Source organism: Salmo salar, chromosome ssa09, assembly GCF_905237065.1.
Source record: "Salmo salar chromosome ssa09, Ssal_v3.1, whole genome shotgun sequence".
Classification (NCBI taxonomy): domain Eukaryota; kingdom Metazoa; phylum Chordata; class Actinopteri; order Salmoniformes; family Salmonidae; genus Salmo; species Salmo salar.
This window is the reverse complement of record NC_059450.1, coordinates 134,933,729-134,959,828: the sequence shown is the minus strand read 5'-3', so window position 1 is coordinate 134,959,828 and position 26,100 is coordinate 134,933,729.

Below are 26,100 nucleotides of genomic sequence, written 5' to 3'. Positions count from 1 at the left end.
TTCCACATGACCCCCCCACGTCGCCATAACCAGTGGTACAGTAGCCTCCCCCACTTGGCCGGACCCTAGTGGTCGACTGTCTAAGGCGTGCACAGGGAAGGGGTGGTCCAGCTGAACCAGGGGAATCCCTAACCTTTTAGCGACCCCACGGTCCATAAAACTCCCAGCTGCACCTGAATCGACTAGTGCCTTATACTGGAAGTGAGGGGAAAAATCGGGAAAACAAACTGAAAGGTACAGGTGGTCGACAGGGGGCTCTGGGTGTGGCTGGTGCTGACTCACCTGGTGGGTCGATGTGGTGCTCTGCCTGCCATCCGAACTCCCGGGGGGACCCCTCCAGCACCGGTCCGCAGTGTGTCCTCTGCGCCCGCAGTGGGTGCAGGAGAGGCCCCTCCCCCCGGGCCTCCTCGATGCAGCTCCTCCTATCTCCATGGGCTGTGGAGCAGGAGGGCTGGGAGGTGGAACGAACAGGCCCGACTGGAACGTCCCCGGGCAGCCAGCAGGTTGTCCAGTCTGATGGATAAATCCACCTGCTGGTCCAGTGTGATGGCGTGGTCCCTGCAGGCCAGCTCCCGGCGGACATCCTCTCGGAGACTGCAGCGATAAGAATCCATCAGGGCCCGCTCATTCCACCCTGACCCCGCGGCGAGAGTCCTGAACTCCAGGGCGAAGTCCTGAGCGCTCCTCGTCCCCTGTCTTAAGTGAAACAATCGCTCACCCGCCGCCTTGCCCTCCGGGGGATGATCGAATACCGCCCGGAAGCGGCGGGTGAACTCCGGGTAGTCACACCGAGCCGAGTCTGGGCCATCCCAAACCGCGTTGGCCCATTCCAGGGCTCTACCCGTAAGACAAGAGACGAGGGCGCTCACCTTTTCTTCGTCGGAGGGAGAGGGGCGAACGGTCGCCAGGTAGAGTTCAATCTGTAGTAAAAACGCCTTACATCCCGCAGCTGTCCCGTCAAACTCCCTCGGTGGCATAATCCGGATGCCGCTCGCGCACGCTTCAGGAGGGGTTGGTAGAGGCGCCGGCTGAGGAACCGGAGCTGGTCCGGTGATTGAAGCCCCTCTCTCCCAGTTCTCCAATCTGGCCAGTACTTGGTCCATCGCCGAGCCCAGGCGGTGGAGGAGGTTGGAGTGCTGTGACACCTGCTCTGCCACTGATGGTGCTTCCGCTCCTGCTGACTCCATATTTTTATTGGTGCGGGATTCTGTCATGATTCCGTAAGGCAGGAGGAAAAGGCAGAGTCAAACGCAGGAGACGTAGTCCAGTAGTGCCGTAGAACAGTATATTTATTGCACCGAAAAACCACTCGGTGTAACAAAAGGGCATAGGGTATGCCCAGATACCACACGGGAACACAGTAAACCCCGAGAAAACAAAGATACACACGGGGCGCAGCCCGGCAACTATAACATTCCTCTAGCGAGAATCTGCTGGGGAAAAATTTGCAAAAACACAGAACGTTCACAGACCTGCCCGCTGACGAATAAACAATCCCGCACAAAACACAAACCAAAAGGGACAAACTAAATACCCCCCCTACTAATTACAGAAAAGGAAACAGGTGCGGACTTAACCTCTTACATCTAGACGTTCCGCTAGCGGAACACCGACTCCAATATCCAATGATGGGCGTGGCGCGAAATACAAATTCCTCTAAAACCCGAAAACTTCCATTTTTCAAACATATGACTATTTTACAGCATTTTAAAGACAAGACTCTCGTTAATCTAACCACACTGTCCGATTTCAAAAAGGCTTTACAGCGAAAGCAAAACATTAGATTATGTCAGCAGAGTACCCAGCCAGAAATAATCAGACACCCATTTTTCAAGCTAGCATATAATGTCACAAAAACCCAGAAGACAGCTAAATGCAGCACTAACCTTTGATGATCTTCATCAGATGACACACCTAGGACATTATGTTATACAATACATGCATGTTTTGTTCAATCAAGTTCATATTTATATCAAAAACCAGCTTTTTACATTAGCATGTGACGTTCAGAACTAGCATACCCCCCGCAAACCTCCGGTGAATTTACTAAATTACTCACGATAAACGTTCACAAAAAACATAACAATTATTTTAAGAATTATAGATACAGAACTCCTCTATGCACTCGATATGTCCGATTTTAAAATAGCTTTTCGGTGAAAGCACATTTTACAATATTCTCAGTAGATAGCCCGGCATCACAGGGCTAGCTATTTAGACACCCACCAAGTTTAGCACTCATCAATATCAGATTTACTATTAGAAAAGTTTGATTACCTTTCCTGTTCTTCGTCAGAATGCACTCCCAGGACTTCTACTTCAATAACAAATGTTGGTTTGGTCCAAAATAATCCATCGTTATATCCAAACAGCGGCGTTTTGTTCGTGCGTTCTAGACACTATCCGAATGGTAAATAAGGGTCGCGCGCATGGCGCATTTCGTGACAAAAGATTTCTAAATATTTCATTACCGTACTTCGAAGCATGTCAACCGCTGTTTAAAATCAATTTTTATGCCATTTTTCTCGTAAAAAAGCGATAATATTCCGACCGGGAATCTGTGTTTCGGCAAATAAAGGGAAAAACAGAAAGACGGGGGCGGCCAGTGCACGAGCCTAAGCCCTTTGTCCTCTGATAGACCACTTAGCAAAAGCGCTCGTGTGTTTCAGCCAGGGCTTTGAATTACGTCATTCAGCTTTTTCCCGGGCTCTGAGAGACCATGTGAGCCATAGTAAGTGTCACGTTAGAGCAGAGATCCTTTGTAATGGATAGAGATGGCAAAGAAGTTCAAGAAATGGTCAGACAGGGTACTTCCTGTACAGAATCTTCTCACGTTTTGGTCTGCCAAATGAGTTCTGTTATACTCACAGACACCATTCAAACAGTTTTAGAAAGCTAATAATTATATGCATATTCTAGTTTCTGGGCAGGACTAATAATCAGATTAAATCGGGTACGTTTTTTATCCAGCCATGAAAATACTGCCCCCTAGCCATAACAGGTTAAACAGACAAAACACAACGAACACAGAAACATAGATCGGTGGCAGCTAGTAGACCGGCGACGACGACCGCCGAGCGCCGCCTGGCCGAGGAGGGGCACCATTTTCTGTGGATACTGTGACACAGACTCCTTCCCTTTTTCCTCATCAATCTAGACACAATATCCCATAACGACAAAGTGAAAACATGTTTTTAGAAATGTTTTATTAAATGTATATACATTATTTTCATAAGTATTCAGACCCTTTGCTATGAAAATCGAAATTGAGCTCAGGTGCATCCTGTTTCCATTGATCATCCTTGAGATGTTTCTACAACTTGATTGGAGTCCACCTGTGGTAAATTAAATTGATTCAGACGTGATTTCGAAAGGCACACACCTGTCTATATAAGGTCCCGCAGTCGTCAGTGCATGTCAGAGCAAAAACCAAGCCAAGAGGTCGAAGGAATTGCCCTCAGAGCTCCGAGACAGGATTGTGTCGAGGCACAGATCTGGGGAAGGGTACGAAAAAATGTCTTCAGCATTGAATGTCCCCAAGAACACAGCGGCCTCCATCATTCTTAAATGGAAGAAGTTTAGAACCACCAAGACTCTTCCTAGAGCTGTCCGCCCGGCGAAACTGAGCAATCAGGGGAGAAGGGCCTTGGTCAGGGAAGTGACCAAGAACCCGATGGTCACTCTGACAGAGCTCCAGAGTTCCTCTGTGAATATGGGAGAACCTTCCAGAAGGACAACCATCTCTGCAGCACTCCACCAATCAGGCCTTTATCGTAGAGTGGCCAAACAGAAGTCACTCCTCATTAAAAGGCACATGACAGCCCGCTTGGAGATTGCCAAAAGGCAACTAAAGGACTCTCAGACCATGAGAAACAAGATTCTCTGGTCTGATGAAACCAAGATTGAACTCTTTGAATTGAATGCCAAGCGTTATGTCTGGAGGAAACCTGGCACCATCCCTACTGTGACATAGTGGTGGCAGAATCATAATGTGGGGATGTTTTTAGGGGGCAGGAACTGGGAGACTAGTCAGGATCAAGGGAAAGATGAACGGAGCATATGATGAAAACCTGCTCCAGAGCGCTCAGGACCTCAGACTGGGGCGAAGGTTCACCTTCCAACAGGACATTGACCCTAAGCACACAGCCAAGACAACGCAGGAGTGGCTTCGGGACAGGTCTCTGAATGTCCTTGAGTGGCCCAGCCAGAGCCCGGACTTGAACACAATCAAACCTTTCTGGAGAGACCTGGAAATAGCTGTGCAGCAACGCTCCCCATCCAACCTGACAGAGCTTGAGAGGATCTGCAGAGAAGAATGGTAGAGCTCCCCAAATGCAGGTGTGCCAAGCTTGTAGCATCATTCCCAAGAAGACTCGAGGCTGTAATCACTGCCAAAGGTGCTTCAACAAAGTACTGAGTAAAGGATCTGAATAGTTATGTAAATGTCATTTAAATTTTTTTTGCAAAAATCTCTAAAAATCTTTTTTTACTTTGTCATTTTGGGGTACTGGGTGTAGATTTATGAGTGAAAAATATAATTTAATCAATTTTAGAAAAAGGCTGTAACGTAACAAAATGTGGAAAAAGTCAAGGGGTCTGAATACTTTCCTAAAGCACTGTAGATACAGTACATCTGTAACGATGTGCGATGAGAGTTGGGAAGTAAGCTCAGGGAGTGAGTGTTTTAATGAGAAAAAAAACGCAACATAATCCAAAACAAGAAACACAAACAAAGCACAGACATGAAACAGAAACAGAAACAATGATGCCTGGGGAAGGAACCAAGGGGAGTGATATATATAGGGTAGGTAATCATGGAGGTGATGTAGTCCAGGTGAGTGTCATATTGCGCTAATGAGCGTAATGATGGTGACAGGTGTGCACCTTAACGAGCAGCCTGGTGACCTAGAGGTCGAGAGAGAGCACACGTGACAGTACCCCCTCCCGACGAGCGGCTCCAGCCACAGGACGCCGACCAAGATGACGATCTCGGGGATCAAGAGCGGACCAGTCACCTCTGCTCAGGCACAGGAACCTGTCGATCCAGCTGAGGCGCAGGAGCATGGCGACCTAGAGCGCAGAGGAGAGAGAGCATACGTGACAGTACCCTCTCCCCAGCGCGTTCGGCTCCAGCTGCAGGACGCCAACCACAGGGAGGATCCTGGGGATCAGTAGCGGACCGGTCGCCTCCGCTGAGGCTCAGAAATCTGACTAATCGGCTGAGGATTGAGAGCCTGATGAGCCGGCTGAGACCTCCTTAGTTGCCTCGGTCCTGACGCCAGGACCTGACATCACCTCCAACACAAAAACAACTCCCTGAAGCTTTCCTTTGGTGAGGCGTCATTCTGTAACGATGTGCGCTGAGCATCGGGAAGCAAGTTCAGGGAGTGAGTTTTTAATAAAAAACGCAACATAATCCAAAACAAGGAACACAAACAACGCACAGACAAGAAACAGAAACAATGATGCCTGGGGAAGGAACCAAGGGGAGTTACATATATAGGGCAGGTATTCATGGAGGTGATGGAGTAGAAGTGAGTGTCATATTGCACTAATGTGCGTAACGGTGGTGACAGGTGTGCACCTTAACGAGCAGCCTGGTGACCTAGAGGTCGGAGAGGGAGCACACGTGACAACATCCATTGTGGGCAGCTGATATGTCTTGAACAAAGAAGACAAGCAGGTGATAGAATATGGTGATTGACAATTTATTTTCTATTTAACTGGCTCCATTATTTCATTCTCCAGATAGACGTGTTGTGGAAATCAGCATTGGCAATCCAGGAATGACAACATGACATGGTTCCCAAACTGACTGTGACACATGTCAATAATTTGTCCTGAGCACATAGTTTGCCTTACAATAACCTTAGCAGGAGAAGGAACAAAAATATTGGAAAATAACTAACTAGAGATGCTGGTATTTCACTGTCGGTGGATGATACAGGCCTAGTTCTGAAACTGGCTTCTATGCTCCAATTATTGGGCCCTTGTCCCTCCAGGCTTATTTACACAAACCACATCTCTTTCTCCACTCTCTTTGTTTTTGCCTGTTCCCTAGCAACCGCAGGTTGTTTTCCTGTACTATTACCTGTCTTGTTTTCCCTCTGACAAGCGTAGTACATCCTATTGCTTTATTCATTGCCCCATATTATTTAGTTTAAGGATGGTCAGATGCGTTACATCTTCTCTTGGGGTAGACAAAGCCTTTGTCTCCAACTCAGACCATCACTTCGTAGACAGATAGTGTGTGTTTAGCTCCTACCTTAAATACACATTACAAATGGAGCTGGAACAGGGGCTCTGTTTCACTAATTGCAGTATTTCAGGTACTTTGTGCCTTGTGATTAGATATTTTTACAAGATGTAGAACATAGAAGTAATAGTCTTATATCCTTTCAATTTAGTTAATAAAAATAGCTAAAACAGACTTGCCTTTGACAGACTTGTCTCTGGGATTTCACATTGAACCGCAGTACATTATTACTGAACTATTACAGTACATGCTTGCTCATTCTTCGCATGACTGTGAGTGCTGTCAGTGGACATGTGAACAAATCTTCTGAGAGAAAGGTTTTGCAAGACTGAGGTGTGGTCCTTGAAAGGTTGAGTATTTTTTTTATCCTAGACCTGTTCCCTGTCCAAAATGACCGCCCCATTATAGCTGATTATAAATCCATAATAATACATATATTATCGCCTAATGTTGTGTTAGATCTTTTTATCAACTTAAGTTCTTGTGAACATTACATGTTTTGAACTTCTATTTGCTATTTATGGCCTGTAGGCCTCATTGACCTGAGCTCATACAACTCGTTTTTGAGTAAAAAAAAAAGCATAATGTGTCACGACTTCCGCCGAAGTCGGGTGCTATCCTTGTTTGGGCGGCGCTCGGCGGTCGGCGTCGCCGGTCTTCTAGCCATCATCGATCCATTCTTCATTTTCCATGTATTTTGTCTTGTTTTTCCTCACACCTGGTTTCAATTCCCTCAGTTACTTGTTGTGTATTTAACCCTCTGTTCCCCCCATGTCTTTGTGTGGGATTGTTTATTGTAGTGCTTGTGCACGTTCCCCGTGAGCGCACAACGGGTTATTTTTGTGCCCATTTATCTTGTTGTTCTGGATGCCGTTGGTTTTGCTTAATAAATCTCCGGTTATTAGTTCTCCTCTCCTGATGCTGACTTCTCTGCTGCCAAATACGCACCCCGCTACATAATGTATGGATTATTTTGACTATAACCAATACTCAGATGAAACACACTGTGCTATTTATCACAGACTACTTTGTGTCAAAGTTTAACAAGTACTCTGTCCTCCTCACCAGTGTCACGATCAAAGATATGATCAAGAGCCTCACATACACCCTCTCCGAGCTGGGCATCTCCGGCGCGGCCCACGCTTGCATTGCGTCCTACCTGACAGGTCGCTCCTACCAGGTGGCGTGGCGAGAATCTGTCTCCGCACCACGTGCTCTCACCACTGGTGTCCCCCAGGGCTCTGTTCTAGGCCCACTCCTATTCTCGCTATACGCCAAGTCACTTGGCTCTGTCATATCCTCACATGGTCTCTCATATCATTGCTATGCAGATGACACACAATTAATCTTCTCCTTTCCCCCTTCTGACAACCAGGTGGTGAATTGCATCTCTGCATGTCTGGCAGACATATCAGTGTGGATGACGGATCACCACCTCAAGCTGAACCTCGGCAAGACGGAGCTGCTCTTCCTCCCGGGGAAGGACTGCCCGTTCCATGATCTCGCCATCACGGTTGACAACTCCCTTGTGTCCTCCTCCCAGAGTGCTAAGAGCCTCGGCGTGACCCTGGACAACACCCTGTCGTTCTCCGCTAACATCAAGGTGGTGACCCGATCCTGTAGGTTCATGCTCTACAACATTCGCAGAGTACGACCCTGCCTCACACAGGAAGCGGCACAGGTCCTAATCCAGGCACTTGTCATCTCCCGTCTGGATTACTGCAACTCGCTGTTGGCGGGGCTCCCTGCCTGTGCCATCAAACCCCTACAACTCATCCAGAACGCCGCAGCCCGTCTGGTGTTCAACCTTCCCAAGTTCTCTCACGTCACCCCGCTCCTCCGCACACTCCACTGGCTTCCAGTCGAAGCTCGCATCCGCTACAAGACCATGGTGCTTGCCTACGGAGCTGTGAGGGGAACGGCACCTCCGTACCTTCAGGCTTTGATCAGTCCCTACACCCAAAGAAGGACACTGCGTTCATCCACCTCTGGCCTGCTCGCCTCCCTACCTCTGCAGAAGCACAGTTCCCGCTCAGCCCAGTCAAAACTGTTCGCTGCTCTGGCACCCCAATGGTGGAACAAGCTCCCTCACGACGCCAGGACAGCGGAGTCAATGACCACCTTCCGTAGACACCTGAAACCCCACCTCTTTAAGGAATACCTGGGATAGGATATAGTAATCCTTCTAGCCCTCCCCCCCAAAAAATATATAGATGTACTATTGTAAAGTGGTTGTTCCACTGGATATCTTAAGGTGAATTCACCAATTTGTAAGTCGCTCTGGATAAGAGCGTCTGCTAAATGACGTAAATGTAAATGTAAATGTAATACAGTATATCGTTTGGTCATTGTGCTGCCACAGAATGAATTGTGAGCAAGGCCTCAAAAAAGCTTTATATGCCAGAGCTGATAGAGAAGTTCTATATATTATTGAAACAATGTTGCGATTGTTTGTGAGAATTCCAATAGGTGTGGTTCCTGTGGGGGAGAGATTCTATTGGGTAAAGGTTCCCGTGGGGTTTCCGTTTATGACAAAGTGTATGTGTATGTATGTGTGTGTGTGTGTGTGTGTGTGTGTGTGTGTGTGTGTGTGTGTGTGTGTGTGTGTGTGTGTGTGTGTGTGTGTGTGTGTGTGTGTGTGTGTGTGTGTGTGTGTGTGTGTGTGTGTGTTTGTGTGTGTGTGCTCAAACACACATGCATGTGGGGGTCTGGGAGAGGAATTGTGTCCATCTGATGAATGGGCATATGCCTGAACTCAGAGACAGCGGGGGTTCAATGTAGAACCCAGTTCCTACATTTGAATATAAAAATAGATTTTATCAAACAAATCTATACTACATTTTATCTCTGGGAGCCTCAGGATGACAAATCAGAGCAAGATTACTCAAAGTAAGTACATTATTTACCTTCAGAGGTGAATGTATCAAACCAGTTGCCGTGAAAAGATTTTTGTTGTTGTGCGCTCTCCTCAAACAATAGCATGGTCTTTTTTCACTGTAATAGCTACTGTAAATTGGACAGTGCAGTTATATTAACAAGAATGGAAGCTTTCTGACCACTAAGACATGTCTATGTCCTGGGAAGTTTGCTGTTACTTACAATGTCACATTAGCGCACGTTAGCAACAACCGTCCCGGGTATAGGGACACCGATCCCGTAGATCCTTAAGAGGTTTAAGCATGGCTGTATTTTCAGAAGTTATCTATAATCACTTAATAATGTGTCCTTCAAAGCCCCGCCATAGCAATATTCACGCACCATCTTTGTTTGCAACCTTGTGCCCTACTGTACATACACACTGCAAATTCCAAAATGGGAAGTGCCTGTGGAGTCTTATACTAGTAGGCTTCTACAGTACCCAAAACTATTCTGCGATTTTGTTTGACTCTGGGGAAAAAGGTACTGTGGATTCATTTAGATAAGAGTCTTTTGATTGTTTTGCTGCAGTGCCATTCTTGAGAAAGGAATGATCCCTCAAATGCTGAACAGTCAAATAACCCTATTACTGTTTCCTGGAATGTATCCCTACAAGTGAAATAGCTTTTAAGATGTGTACTTACTTTATGAATGATCATTCTTGCATGCTTCACTGGTGACACTGCACCACTGTATTAAGAGTAATTTGTGCTATTAGTCATGTCAATTACTTCTGTTTTACTAACTTATTATGACACAACTTTCTTGAAATTGTCTTTTTTATTGCTCGCTATTTCAAGATAATGACATATAACTGAATTACTGTATGTAATACACATAGTAAAATGCTTGCACAGATAATAAAGCAAGGCTTGCACTATGTTATGATGAATGCTAAAGACATATTTTGCCCGTTATGAGGTAATACTGTGAAATTCAAAGCACATTTCACATTACAGAAGGTACCTATTTTTAAGCAGAATTGCCTTTATCAGAGAGAAGAAAAAGCATATGGCTAATTTCAAAATAAATTAAGAACCAAGGTAATGTATTTATTTTCTTTTTATGAATGAGCCAAAATACAGCCTGTTGAGCTGGCTCAAATCGGGGGCTAAACTGCCTGTTCTGGGCAACTGTGTGGCAACAGGTGCTCCCCACTGTCTCCTCTGATGGATATCATAGCCAGGCTCTCCCTGGGATTCTCAGAGGCAGTGTAATCCAGCTAAATCTCCCTGTAATTTAGGAAGGATTGGGTTCTTCAGATGAGCTAGTGGAAACCTCCCTGGTTGTGTGGGAGTTCAACAGAACCAAATTTGGCCCTGCATGAAAAGCAGACACAGATTTCTTTTTACGTCTCTATAGCAATCCACCTTTGTCTGCATCCAGAACCATAGCCCGGGCTTCTACTGAAAAAAAACAACAGCTGGTGTACGTTTGCTACTGTTAGTCGTATTTAGTTTGTGTGCAGTCCTTAGAGATAGATCGACACTTGAGTGTACTGTATGTAAAGTGTATTATGTTTTGCCCACTGCAGTTTCTGAATATTATTTTCACAATTTATTCAGTCACCATAATGTTACATTCAAAACATGCCTACAGAGACCTACACACATCTTGTTTAAAAAAAATTATTAAATCAATTAACAGTAGATATAATCTTGTTTCCTTCCTTATCTTCAAGACAATCCTCCTTTGTATTGTAGTATTGCTGTTGGACAAAAGAGGAATGTGTAGAGCACAGTAGGTTTGACTTGTTCAGCTTGCTCAGTGGCAGGAAAGAGTTAAAGGGGACTGGTTTCTGAGGAGCAGGATGCTCTCTGCTGTCATGTGTTACAGTGTCATCAAGGCAACTCGCTCTGAGCTCACCCAGCAGGTTGCTGTCAGCGCACACATGCACCCAGACTAACATACACACACACACACACACACACACACACACACACACACACACACACACACACACACACACACACACACACACACACACACACACACACACACACACACACACACACACACACACACTGAGAGCCCAGCCAGGATTACTGTCAGATGGTGAGTACATCATGGCTGACTGAGCACTTGAATGTGGCAACAGTTTCCTTTCACCTGAGAAAGACAGAAGAGAAGGAGGAGAGGAAAAAGGAGTAATTGTGAAGGGTGATGAAGAAGATAGTTGTTTATTTATATAGAACATCTCTGCCAAGGGGAAAATAAGGTTTTTATTTCCCCACTGTGCCGTGGTGCTGGTAGATTTATTGCCTTAATAAAATAAAGAATTTGTAACAAGGATCCTTGTCTAATAACTATTGAGAAATTGAAAACCTTCTGAGATAGAGATCTACAATGAACAAGCATTTTTTTCCATGGGGATGGTGTGGGAGGTCTTCAGCCGACTTTGAGGTTTTAATGAAATTAAGAGAAAATAAATTATGTTCATACTGTGCCAGAGATGCCAGAGAGACCTTTGTTCTCAATTACCTCATCCTAATACTGCTCTTATGAATGATTTGTGTAAATGCATTTAATTTGATCATGTTTTGAATGTCGAATAATATTTTTGGTAAGTTATTGACTGACTTCATTTTAGATCATTGGGAAAACCTTTGTTGATGTTCTGCACAATAGAAAACATTGGTTCGTTAACACATCCTAGAGGTGTACCGATTATTACAACATAGAATTAGGAATTAGATTACTAATAATATTTGTATATAATCTCTATGTTGCCTTATTCGTTCATCTGGTTAAATACCATTTTTATATTAAGAAATGTATGGGGTGGAGCAGTGTCATCCGATACAGGATGAATATTATTGACATATAGGACGGGTATTATTAACATAGAGAACAGGCATTATTAACCTGTTGAGGGTAGGGGGCAGTATTGACACGGCTGGATAAAAAACGTACCCGATTTAATCTGGTTACTACTCCTGCCCAGTAATTACAATATGCATATAATTATTGGCTTTGGATAGAAAACACTCCAAAGTTTCTAAAACTGTTTGAATGGTGTCTGTGAGTATAACAGAACTCAAATGGCAGGTCAAAACCTGAGAGATTCCTTTACAGGAAGTGGCCTGATTTCGTCCCACCTACGTAACAGCCAGTGGAATCCCGTGGCGCGTTATTCAAATACCTTAGAAATGCTATTACTTCAATTTCTCAAACATATGACTATTTTACACCATTTTAAAGACAAGACTCTCATTAATCTAACCACACTGTCCGATTTCAAAAAGGCTTTACAACGAAAGCAAAACATTAGATTATGTCAGCAGAGTACCCAGCCAGAAATAATCAGACACCCATTTTTCAAGCTAGCATATAATGTCACAAAAACCCAGAAGACAGCTAAATGCAGCACTAACCTTTGATGATCTTCATCAGATGACAACCCTAGGACATTATGTTATACAATACATTCATGTTTTGTTCAATCAACATGTTTTGTTCAATCAAGTTCATATTTATATCAAAAACCAGCTTTTTACATTAGCATGTGACGTTCAGAACTAGCATACCCCCCGCAAACTTCCGGTGAATTTACTAAATTACTCACGATAAACGTTCACAAAAAATATAACAATTATTTTAAGAATTATAGATACAGAACTCCTCTATGCACTCGCTATGTCCGATTTTAAAATAGCTTTTCGGTGAAAGCACATTTTGCAATATTCTAAGTAGATAGCCCGGCATCACAGGGCTAGCTATTTAGACACCCAGCAAGTTTAGCACTCACCAAAGTCAAGTTTACTATAAGAAAAATGTTATTACCTTTGCTGTTCTTCATCAGAATGCACTCCCAGGACTTCTACTTCAATAAGAAATGTTGGTTTGGTTCAAAATAATCCATAGTTATATGCAAATAGCGGCGTTTTGTTCGTGCGTTCAAGACACTATCCGAAGTGTAAATAAGGGTCACGCGCACGACGCATTTCGTGACAAAAAAATTCAAAATATTCCATTACCGTACTTCGAAGCATGTCAACCGCTGTTTAAAATCAATTTTGATGCCATTTTTCTCGTAAAAAAGCGATAATATTCCGACCGGGAAAGCGTGTTTACGTTCAAAGAGAGAGAAAATAAAAGCATGGGATCCCCTCGTGCACGAGCCTGAGTCTCATAGTACTCTGACCGGCCACTATCCAAACGCGCTAATGTTTTTCAGACAGGGGCTGCCTCGATATCATTAAGCTTTTTCCCGGGTTCTGAGAGCCTATGGGAGCCGTAGGAAGTGTCACGTTACAGCAAAGATCCTCAGTTTTCAATAAACAGAGCCAAGAAGAACAAGAACTTGTCAGAGAGGGCACTTCCTGTAAGGAATCTTCTCAGGTTTTTGCCTGCCATATGAGTTCTGTTATACTCACAGACACCATTCAAACAGTTTTAGAAACTTTAGGGTGTTTTCTATCCAAAGCCAATAATTATATGCAAATTCTAGTTACTGGGCAGGACTAGTAACCAGATTAAATCGGGTACGTTTTTTTATCCGGCCGTGTCAATACTGCCCCCTAGCCCTAACAGGTTAAATAATAATTGGTACACACACTTCACCACAGTGTTCTCCACTCTATATAATATATGTTTATAGATGTGTTGTTTATTTGATGCATTGCTAAAATAAAGGTTCAATAAAATAAGTAATAAACTTGAGTTCTTACTGATTTTTATTTCTTTATCTCCAATAGTGGTGAAGACTGACTTCAAAGAGACAACATTCAAGTCCTCCATCCCCCACTTAGTCTGACTGCTGCTCTCTCTGGCTCCACAACAAATTCCCGCCTGGCCATCTAGAAGTGTGAATACCCAGCCAGCCGACAAGTAGAGGATGGTAAGTGCTTAACAGCAGAAAGAGACTTGGGACCAGCAGCACAATCTTGTGTGGGGGTTTTCTAAATACTGTAAAAAAATAAATATCTATACTTTGTGTGTGGTTTGTGGTGTGTTCACTTATGACATAAGATCAGTGTTGGCTGCTAACTTGGCCCTTATCTTATATATTTCACTTCTGTGTATGGAGACATTAGATCAGCATTCTTGTCACGTCTCCTGTTAGTACATTTTATGTAGGGAAGCTTTAATCCATAATGTATTACATTCCTGGGAGTATGCAAACTTCTAATTGTTATTAACATAGCATTTTTGTAGGTTTTCTATAGTTGTATCAATTTACCAATTTACCAATTCGGCCACTTGGAGGCCACTTGGGTACATTTGGGCAAATCGTGAAGGACACCTGGGTGACTTCATACTAAATGTCATGTAGCTTGCCCATTCTTGAAGTTATCAGTCTGAAACTTTGCACATACACTGTTTCCCTCTTGTGGACACCATCTAGCTGAATGTGTGGCTTTTCTCTTGCATTTCTTTTACCTTTTTACATTTCTTTGTATTTTCTTTTACCAGATCTAATGTGTTACATTCTCCTACATTAATTTCACATTTCCACATACTTCAAAGTGTTTGCTTTCAAATGGTATCAAGAATATGCATATCATTGCTTCAATGCCTGAGCTACAGGCAGTTAGATTTGGGTATATCATTTTAGGTGAACATTTATAGGATGAAGGAAAAAAAAGGAAACCGCACACTGATCTTGATAGTATCACTGATATTTAATAAGCTTACGTATTGGCCTAACGGCCTTCGTCAGAGCTTTTGTGAATTTTCTGAAAACAGCACCTCTATGTAGACCTAGCCCCACCCACATCCGTTCCACGTATGGAAAGGAGTTGGAGGCAAAGGAAAAATAAATAAGTGCTACCAAACATAACAATATGCATTTCACAAATATTACAAAAGTGTATAGACAAGATGCACCGAACACGTCCATAAAATCACAACGAGGACATAGCAAGTGAACATTTATAAAAAGCGGCTGATGCAGGACTGGTATAGAGGGAAAGTATTATTAACATAGAGAACAGGTATTATTAACATACTGTAGAGCACAGGTATTACATAAAGGACAGGTATTATTCACTGTTTATCTTAGCAACTGCTCTGTTTGTTTAACCCTGCACATACGACAATGTAGTGAAGTACATGTTGCATAATGAGCAAGCTAGCTATTTGGATGCGGGTGTGGGTGAATGTGTATACTTTATCAGGTGTCTCTTTCAACTAAATGTTTTACTTCGTCCAAGGTATTGGCGTTAAGCAAATAATTTCTGACATTGTGTCAGTCCTGGCAAAAACTTTGTCAATTGCTCTTCTGGGTCTTTGACTTGCTCTGGGCCTGTTGATAAAGAGTCATCAACCATTATTTTGCCTCCAAGGCCGTCAGTGAACAATCATCTATTGTGCCCTTCGTCACTGACCCACCTATAACATTAAAAAGACTATCAAAATACAAGATGTTCAACGGAGGTTAGGAATAGGAATATCGAAAGTCCTTCATATCACACTTTTTTTTAGGCAAGCATTTTAGAGGATACCCAACATACTTTGTGTGTGTATACTGAACAAAAATATAAACGCAACATCAAATCAAATCAAATGTTATGTAAGCAGAAGGCAGACGTTTTACGTGCCCCCAACCAATAGTTTTTTTTGTTTCTTTATCTGCGTTGTTTGTAACAACAATTTCAAAGATTTACTGAGTTCAGTTCATATAAGGAAATCAGTCAACTGACATACATTCATTAGGATCTAATCTATGGATTTCACATGACTGGGTTTACAGATGCATCTGGGAATACAGTTGCATCTGTTGGTCTCAGAAACCTTTTAAAAAAAGGTAGGGGTGTGGAACAGAACATCAGTCATTATCTGATGTGATAACCTTTTTGCCTCATGCAGCGTGGCACGTCTCTTTGAGTTGATCAGGCTGTTGATTGTGGCCTGTGGAATGTTGTCCCATTCTTCTTCCTTGGCTGTGCGAAGTTGCTGGATCTTGGCGGGAACTGGAACATGCTGTCGTACACATCGATCCAGAGCATCCTTAACATTCTCAATGGGTGAAATGAGTATGCAGGCCATGGAAGAAATGGGACATTTTCAGCCTTCAGGAATTGTATACAGATCCTTACGACATGGGGCTGTGCATTATCATGCTGATTAGGTAATGGCGGCGGACGAATGGCACGACAATGGGCCTCAGGATCTTATCACGGGATCTCTGTGCGTTCAAATTGCCATTGATAAAATGCAATTGTGTTTGTTGTCCATAGCTTATGCCTGCCCATACCATAACCCCACCTCTACCATTGGGCACTCTGATCACAATGCTGACATCATCAATCCGCTCACCCACACAATGCCATACACGTGGTCTGCCATTGTCAGGCCGGTTGGACATACTGCCAAATTCTCTAAAATGACTTTGGAGGTGGCTAATGGTAGATAAATGAACATTCAATTATCTGGCAACAGCCCTGGAGGACATTCCTGCAGTCAGCATGCCAATAGCACGCTCCCTCAAAACTTGAGACATCTGTGGCATTGTGTTGTGTGACAAAACTACACATTTTAGAGTGGCCTTTTATTGTCCCCAGCACAAGATGCACCTGTGTAATGATCATGCTGTTTAATCAGATTCTTGATATGCAACACCTACCAGGTATATGGATTATCTTGGCAAAGGAGAAATGCTCACTAACCGGGATGTAAACAAATTTGTGCACAAATTTTGAGAGAAAAAAGCTATTTGTGTGTATAGAACATTTCTGGGATCTTTTATTTCAGCTTATGAAACATGGGACCAACACTTTACATGTTGCATTTATATTTTGTTCATTGTATTTTGCATGCTTTATTGTCAATCAAGGGGTTGCCATGCAATGGGAGGAAAGAGCCTGCTGAAAAGAGGTACACGATAAGAGGACAATGTCCTCACGCCCACTCCATGTCATCCACAACCCTCCAAATTACGCAGGACGTCTTAGATGGCCTGCTATACCTACACTACAGTGTCTCTTGTCTTCACTACTGCCATACCAATCCCCTGACAGCAGCAGGCCCTAAGTAAACCGGACTTAAGTCATGGAAGTGGAGTCCCCAATGGCTGTTATTAGAGCAGCACACAAACACTAACTCTCCCGCCTCCCATGTCACAGCACTCAGATTTATGGCAGCTCTTCCTCTCGTCACTTCAACCTCCGTCCAGACTGTTGATGGGAAGGAGCAGCTCACACTTTGACAGCACGAAAGCACTTGTGTTGACACGACCTGAGTGATTTAGCACCATGAAATGCAGAGATATGGGGTTTAAATAACTATGGTAGACCCATCTGAGTGAGGCAGTCAAGGAAAGCAGAAGAGGTGGCCTTGAGTCTGAAGTGTATTCTTGACAGCACGGTTATCAGGCTCACTAGTGTAATTTACTGTGAAATTGATGACCACTTTACTTCTGTAGACTGTCCTATAATCTTTTGAGTGGTTTCAAGATGGTTTAATCAAATTCATGAAAACGCGATCATTTAAGAGATACAGTATATAAAATTATGTTTGTGTTTGTGGATGAATTCACTTGTACCAGGTGCCTTTTTATTAAGATTTGTGATTAGCTTTAAATTTCCATAAGTTTTTGCACTTTAAAAAAAGCTTTACAAATGTGTGTAATAACAAAGTAATAAACATAATCAAAAGTAATATAATTTCCAAAATTCTGAATGAAAATCAGTAGCAGTTGTGTTGCCTTTTAGCATCCCTGAAACTGGACCAGGTGAAGGTGAGAGGGGTCAAAGACAGATTTAGAGAGACTACGCCTGGATGTCTGACCTCGCACTCTTGTGCTCCGCTGGTTCAACTCGTAGATAAGAAGTGAAATTGAACAAACACACTTCCACACCTCTCTGTTGTCTTTCCCATGTCCACCGTGAAATCAGGAGGTCCTGGAGCAGGGAGTCCACATATCTTGTGTGATATGATACACTGAAGGGCCTGGGGATCACTCTCCCATCCTATTTTTTTTACACCAGATGTCCCAGAATGCCATTGCATATGAGGGGGTGGAGGATGAGAGAAAGTGTCCTCTCAGATGACTTGTCCATCTGTCAAGAGGATTGAGTTATAAAGAGTTGTGATATTGGGACTATTCGTTTCAAACAATTAACCCCCCAACTCTGAAGAAAATCCCCTTTGGTGGAAGAAAGATAGTGAAACTTTTTCTTTATTTCTTTTGATGACCATGAGATCACATCTAGCACAATGTTTCTCTCTCTCTCTCTCTCTCTCTCTCTCTCTCTCTCTCTCTCTCTCTCTCTCTCTCTCTCTCTCTCTCTCTCTCTCTCTCTCTTTCTCTCTCTCCCTCTATCATTCTTAAAGCCATTCGGGTGGACATTTTGTTAATCTTTCTTTTGTTCCCTACAGTCTAATCAGGAAGAACCTCGTCCCTGCATATTAGGGAAATCAAATCATTACCACCCACACCACAGGAAAGAAAAACATCATCATTCTCTGATGCATTTTCAGGCTGCTACTAGAGTGTATGTCACTATGCTTTTTCACATTAGCGTGGGTTACTTGTACTTTGATTTATTTAGGTTCAGAGACAGCGCAACTTAACTAATTGATTTATGTGTTAAATGTTTTGTTTCCTATTTTTGTCAAATGCTAAAATGATTTCCTTTCCTCACCATTAAAAAAATATATAATATAGTTATCATTTTCATCAGTGTGCCATTTCAATGATCAGTGATGAGAGCCTTTTTTGTCAGTTAAAGAAATGACGCGCACAAATCATCCACACTCAGACTCATACAACAACAAAGCAACTTATCCATGCCCTTTTGTTTCATCACCTTTAACCCTTGTGTGGTGTTCATGTTTTTGTTATTCACCTAATGTTCGTGGGTCTGATGGACCCACAACTTTATTGGGTTTTTAAAACAATACATAGTACTTAGATGTTGACTTATATCAATTACAAGCAATATAGACAGCATACATGGTTAATATTTTCCATTTACCTCCGCTCGATTACATTCATCAATAAAAGCGCTATTTGTTTTTTTAATAAAATGAGATTTTTGTAAACAAAAATCAATTATAATCAAAACATGGGTGGAATAAATCATGTTTATCTTGAACAAATATAAATGAAACAAAGTTTTCATCACTACTGATGTTTAATGCTTTGAACTGAACAAATTGGAAGGACAAATTTTACATATAGTATTTTAAGGAAATGATAAATAAGCCACATTGAACACAAATTAAGGCCGGTCTACACACCACAGAGTTTAACTGTGTGTGTGTTGCAAATGTATTTCTTGCGCTTAATACATGTGTACTGTGTCTTCCTGTCCTTCTTGGGTCCACACACATTGCAGCGCTTCTTCTTGTTGCTACCGGCTGCAATCTAGAATGATGAAAACACTTAGTTCATGAATTTTACTAACATCTCACTCACTCACATATATAGTTACAGCAGGCCAAGGTAGGAGAGTCAGACACACACACATGCAACAACATCACTCACACTTACTTCCGCTATTGGAGTTGTATGTTCTGTGGGTTGGGTGGATGGGGCACCAGCATCCTCCTCCTGAATCTTCTTCACGATGACTGCAGAAGCTGGGGTCCTTGGGATATGTTGCTTCCTCTGGATTTAAGGTCTTACCTATGCCTTGCCCAGCTCCTCAAGAAAGAGCCCTCTCTTCTGGAGCTTCTTTTTGTTCCAATCTGGGTTCAACGCCATCCAGGTGACAAACACGTTGTACGCCAAGATGTCCAAGAAGCTGAAGAATATCACAAGTGGCCAGCATAGGGTTCTTCTTTTGCAGTTGAGCCAGTCACCAGCTTGTCTAAATTGTCCACCCCTCCTTTTGTGGCATTGTAATCCATTTTAATTTCTGGTTTTTGATGTTCCTGGCCACAGATTCTCCCATCCCTATGCAGCGTACTCCTGAGTACAACATTTTTGCCTTTCTTTGGCACATAGGACACTAGGGACATGTCGGCAGTGAACACAAACTTAGAGGAATTGATTGGCTTGTTCTGTGTATTCAACAGCTAAGGTGGGAGCTCTGGCTGTCACGTCCTGGCCAGTATAAGGGTTAATTGGTATTGTAGTTTGGTCAGGACGTGGCAGAGGGTATTTGTTTTATGTGGTTCAGGGTGGTGTTTTTGTAGTAAGGGCATTTGATTTAGTATTCCGGGGTTTTGGGGCACTGTTTGAGTTTCACGTATTTCTATGTTGATCTAGTTAGTTGTATGTCTATGTTTGGTTAATTGGGGTGGACTTCCAATTGAAGGCAGCTGTGTGGTGTTGCCTTTGATTGGAAGTCCTATATTAGTTGGGTGTGTTTGTCTGTTTAATTGTGGGAGATTGTTCTGAGTTTAGCCTTGTGCCTTGCCAGACTGTTTTGTTGTTCGTGAGTTCGTTTTGTTGTTTTTGTGTTCATTTAGTTTGTAAATAAATACACACGATGAGCATACACATACCTGCTGCGTTTTGGTCCTCCATTACCGACGACAACCGTGACAATAGCTTGTTTATTCGAAGTGTTCCAACCATCGTCAGATTCCTCTTGAGGAGCTCCTGTCCCAGCTTGTGCGGTCCACCCACTTGTCCCACACTGACCTGATTGCAGCTATCTTGTCTCTCTGCCGCTGAGCTGGTCTGGTGTCTCGGTTATCGAAGCGGATAAAAAAAAATGGAAGTTTTCCAGAGACATTGTTGCATGGAAATGTTCTCTGCCAGTTTCTGCATCCCACAGGGATTCTGTGGATTCCCCATTGGATCCGAAAACACCAGCAAGGATAGGAACCCCAAAGTGTGCATGTAAATGAGTTTGGTCCATCTCTCTCCAAAAACCCGCCTTCCCTCCAATTTAGTGCAGTCCAGAATGGTTTTCTGGATGGTGTCTTCTTCAAAAGAAGACTATGTTCTGCACATAAGTAACCGCCATCCGCGTCGGCCCTGGTTGCATCCTCATCACATTGGCAGCCATGCGAGGTGGCTCATTCCATGAGCAAGAAGAACATTCAATTTCACCTTATTTCTTCTCCTGCAGGCTGCTGGTCCTGAGGCTGGCTGAGGGTCAACCTCATCTCCTTCTTCCAACTCACTGTCAGACTCCGAATTGAGAGAGACATGATCCTAATATTCAGAAAATTCTTCATCTTCAAAAGTGGAAGACGTTCCTTCCACACTAGCTTCTCTCTCTGCAAAAAATATTTCTAAGGCCCTCTGAGCAGAGATTATTTTTGCCATACTGATTGATTGTGGTAAGGAGCCACACATGCAAAGCTATTTATTTGTTGTGTCCCTCCCCCAATTTGCACCTGGCTGCGGTAGAGTGAGGGAAAATACAGCATTTTCTACAATGTATCGAAATAATGTATCAAATAAATGTATTGTAATAACATTGTGCAGGTTCCCGCAAGACATTGTGTAGTTTCACACACTACAAAGGGTAAAGAGTGCAAGAAAAGTGGGAGACAGGCAGAGAGGCAGACAGGCAGACTTACAGGGAGACACACAGGCAGGGAGACAGACAGGTTCTTGGTGCTATGTTGAAACAGCAGGCCCAGGGAGGTGGAAGACAGAGTGAAGGCACACAGCAAATATTTGTGTTTAATTTTTACTTGTTTTCACCTACACACACACTTTCCCACACTTTTATTACCCTCGGGTCCAGTGGCGGGGGGGGGTCAGGTTGAATTTGTATTTATTTTAGTAAACACTGAAAATGGGTCCCACAGACCCGAACACCACACAAGGGTTAAGCGCTTATGAAATCGTCCACAAGGGCATGGACACATGAGACCCAACTGCCGCCGCCGCCTCCCTCTCCTCCTCCCTCTCCTTCTCCTCCTCTTCCTGTGAGTCCTGAATACAGGGCGGCACGCCAGACCCAAGCAGATAACATCTTGAAGGAAACATTACAGTATTGCATGCTTAATGCAAATTACCCAAATGTTTATAGCAACCAGCACCACAACATGGGGAGGGCTGGGGTGCAGAGTGATGTGCTGGCAGGCTTTCTCTTCATGGTACTGTGGTTTCTGATGTTTTGGACAGCTACTCAAGAGGCATCTGACTCACCTGAGTGAGCCCTGTGCTGCGAGATAATGGAGGTTTTGTTTGGGGAGTGCAGCAGGAGAGCATAGAGAGAACACACGTACATACATATGCATACTGTATGATCAGATAACTATAGGCAGGCCTAGAGTCATATACTCATCAGCCACAATCACTGACACCTCCACACCATCATTTGCTATCCTATTCCTACTTGCTGCCATTGTCTCAAGTCCAACATTGCTTTAGACCCTTTTCTCAAGCTGGCAAGACCATAGCTTACATTTTCCATTATGTAACTAGAAGCAGCTGCAGTTTAATAAAGCTTGCGATAACTTTCCAATCGAAACTAATGCTTGTAAAACAAAATGGAATTTTAATGTTTTTTTTTTCACACAAAAAATCCTCCTCACCACGGCTATTGTGGTGCTGGAACATGGCAGTTTGAATTACTCCTACCTCTGGACTCATTAAACATGGATAACTTGTGTTTTACTGATGGTGCCACAGCATCCATCGCCTGTGCCAAGGGTCCCTTAAAAATATATGAAGCAGGTAATTGTAGTACAGTCAAATACAGTCTATAACGTAAAATAGACTTGTGTTTTTCGAACAGAAAAAAAGCAACATGTTACTTCTATGGTTAGTAATCCAAACGTGTAAATTATGGCGGCGGTCTAATAGAAATGTGTTTGAGATCTGTAGTGACATGCGCATAATAGGAGGGATGAATCATTCCTGCACTCTGGCTCACCTACAGGTGCTGTGTGTGCTTTGGGTGTTTGCGGTTAACCCTCTGTTTGTTTCAGTGCTAAGTGATGCATGCGACAGGCATGGGTGGCTCTGGACTTGTTTGTGAGCTGATGTGTTGGCCGCATCTCCTACACAGTAACATTGTTCTATACTTCATTGTGATCACCACCACAATCCCTCCACTCAACAGAAAGAACCTTCCTGTTCAAAGACCTGTCAATCACACAGCCAGGCACCACCCTTTGGCTGATGGCTGACCCCTGCCTCCTCTCTGACACCAGCCAGGCAGCATAGAGGAGCAGGAGCCCTTCACAACCACGCTGACATGTGTCTCTGTCAGAGCAGTCGACAGAGGAGACGGGAAATTTGCTGTGAAAATGAATAGACGCTCCTCACAGCCTGCCAATCACAAATATCCCTTTTTTTCCCCCTGTGCAAATATCATGAGACACATCACTCACCTGAGCTCCTTGATGCCCAACACAACACAGAATGGCTGACAATAAACCCGTCCATACACACCTTTCCAAGTGGAAAGAGGCTGTAACCATCCACCCCTAGCCAGGGAAAATTGTCTCTGTCAACACAGGAAAGTGTCCTAACTCAAGAGTGAGGATTCATGTCTGAAAACAAGAATAACCGCATTCAAAGAAAACTTGACTGAGAGGAAACAGTCTTTTGGGGAAGTTTTCTTTGGTAGCTCTACGAGGAGAGAACAATCAAGAGCCAGATTAAAACGTGACTGACTTTAGAGGGAGGGAGTCGTCTGACTGGCACGGTTCCTGACTGACTGTGGAGGGAGGGAGGGAGGGAGGGAGGGAGGAGGGAGGGAGGGAGGAGGGAGGGAGGGAGGGAGGGAGGGAGGGAGGGAGTTGTCTGACTGACATGGCTCCTGACAGACTGTGGAGGGAGGGTTTTGTCTGACTGACTGTGGAGGGAGGGAGGGAGGGAGTCGTCTGACTGCCACGGCTCCTGACTGACTGTGGAGGGAGGGTTTTGTCTGACTGACTGTGGAGGGAGGGAGGGAGGGAGTCGTCTGACTGCCACGGCTCCTGACTGACTGTGGAGGGAGGGAGGGAGGGAGGGAGGGAGTCGTCTGACTGACACGGCTCCTGACTGACTGTGGAGGGAGGGAGTCGTCTGACTGGCACGCCACCTGACTGACTGTGAAGGGAGGGAGTCATCTGACTGGCACGCCACCTGACTGACTGTTGAGGGAGGGAGGGAGTCGTCTGACTGACACGGCTCCTGACTGACTGTGGAGGGAGGGAGTCATCTGACTGGCACTGCTCCTGACTGACTGTGGAGGGAGGGAGTCGTCTGACTGGCACGCCACCTGACTGACTGTGAAGGGAGGGAGTCATATGACTGGCACTGCTCCTGACTGACTGTGGAGAGGGGGAGTCATCTGACTGGCACGCCACCTGACTGACTGTGAAGGGAGGGAGTCATCTGACTGGCACGCCACCTGACTGACTGTGAAGGGAGGGAGTCATCTGACTGGCACGCCACCTGACTGACTGTGGAGGGAGGGAGTCATCTGACTGGCACTGCTCCTGACTGACTGTGGAGAGGGGGAGTCATCTGACTGGCACGCCACCTGACTGACTGTGAGGGAGGGAGGGAGGGAGGGAGGGAGGAGGGAGGGAGGGAGGGAGGGAGGGAGGGAGGGAGGGAGGGAGTTGTCTGACTGACACAGCTCCTGACTGACTGTGGAGAGGGGGAGTCATCTGACTGGCACGCCACCTGACTGACTGTGAAGGGAGGGAGTCATCTGACTGGCACGCCACCTGACTGACTGTTGAGGGAGGGAGGGAGTCATCTGACTGGCACTGCTCCTGACTGACTGTGGAGGGAGGGAGTCATCTGACTGGCACTGCTCCTGACTGACTGTGCAGGGAGGGAGGGAGGGATCAGGGGAGGGAGGGAGTTGTCTGACTGACACAGATCCTGACTGACTGTGGAGAGAGGGAGTCATCTGACTGGCACGGCTCCTGACTGACTGTGGAGAGAGGGAGTCGTCTGACTGGCACGGCTCCTGACAAAACTATCGGCACATTTAATTTCTATTGGGCTCAGGAACTATGAAAAGGGCTTTCAACAAATACGTAATTGCGCAGCATTCCTGAAACTAAGTTGATCCCACATTACACAGTTGGTGGTGTTGCACTTTTTCCCCTCTCGCAGAGACATTTCCTTGGCTTTGACTACGGCTTCCCTTATAAACCTGCGTCTCGGTGTAAAATATAGATTACAAGCCTATTGAGCTTGGTTTTCATGTTGCCTAAATTAAGTGCATTAGGAGCTGTTCTTTATCATTAGAGAAAACCCTGAGTGAAATCCTGGCAAAGGGAAGGAGGTGACTGGGAGGGAGAAAAGGGGGCGAGGGAGTAAAGCCACTGCAACCAATATATGTTGCCATGGTCTCGTATTCACAGCCCCTGTTGCTGGAGCCTAATGTTGCCATGAAAGCTGTCTCCCCTTGCTCCATTGCTGAGAGGGTTTGAGGGTCTGTGTATCTTATGAAAGGAAAAACAATATAATACCAGAGGACTAAACCAGCCAATGGGGGGAGTTCCCAGAGGCCAGACCAGTCCGTGATAAAAAAATAATCACATAGGCCCTGGTGGCTTTTGTGTGTACGGGCCGCAGCCTACTCAGCTGTGCCTCAGGATGAGTTACGATCAAACTCTGAGTCTACTATGACAGTAACCACCACCATTTTAGCCTCCATGCCCTTTTAGTGTTGTCTATTAAATTTTACTGCCAGCCATGATAGTTTGCTTGATTGTTGCAGGGCACGATCTGCCTGGGAGACGAGTCATTAACGCCGGGGCTGGCCAGAGGGAGGGCTGGGATAAGTGGGATTGTTTTGGACCGATACCACTGAGCCGGTGATGATCAACTTCACTAACAATCCATTTGATATACACCACCGGTCAAAAGTTTTATAACACCTACTCATTCAAGAGTTTTTCTTTGTTTTTACTATTTTCTACATTGTAGAATAACAGTGAAAACATCAAAACTATGAAATAACACACATGGAATCATGTAGTTACCAAAAAAGTGCCCATTGAATTGATGACAGCTTTGCACACTCTTGGCATTCTTTCAACCAACTTCATGAGGTAGTCACCTGGAATGCATTTCAATTAACATGTGTGCCTTCTTAAAAGTTAATTTGTGGAATTTC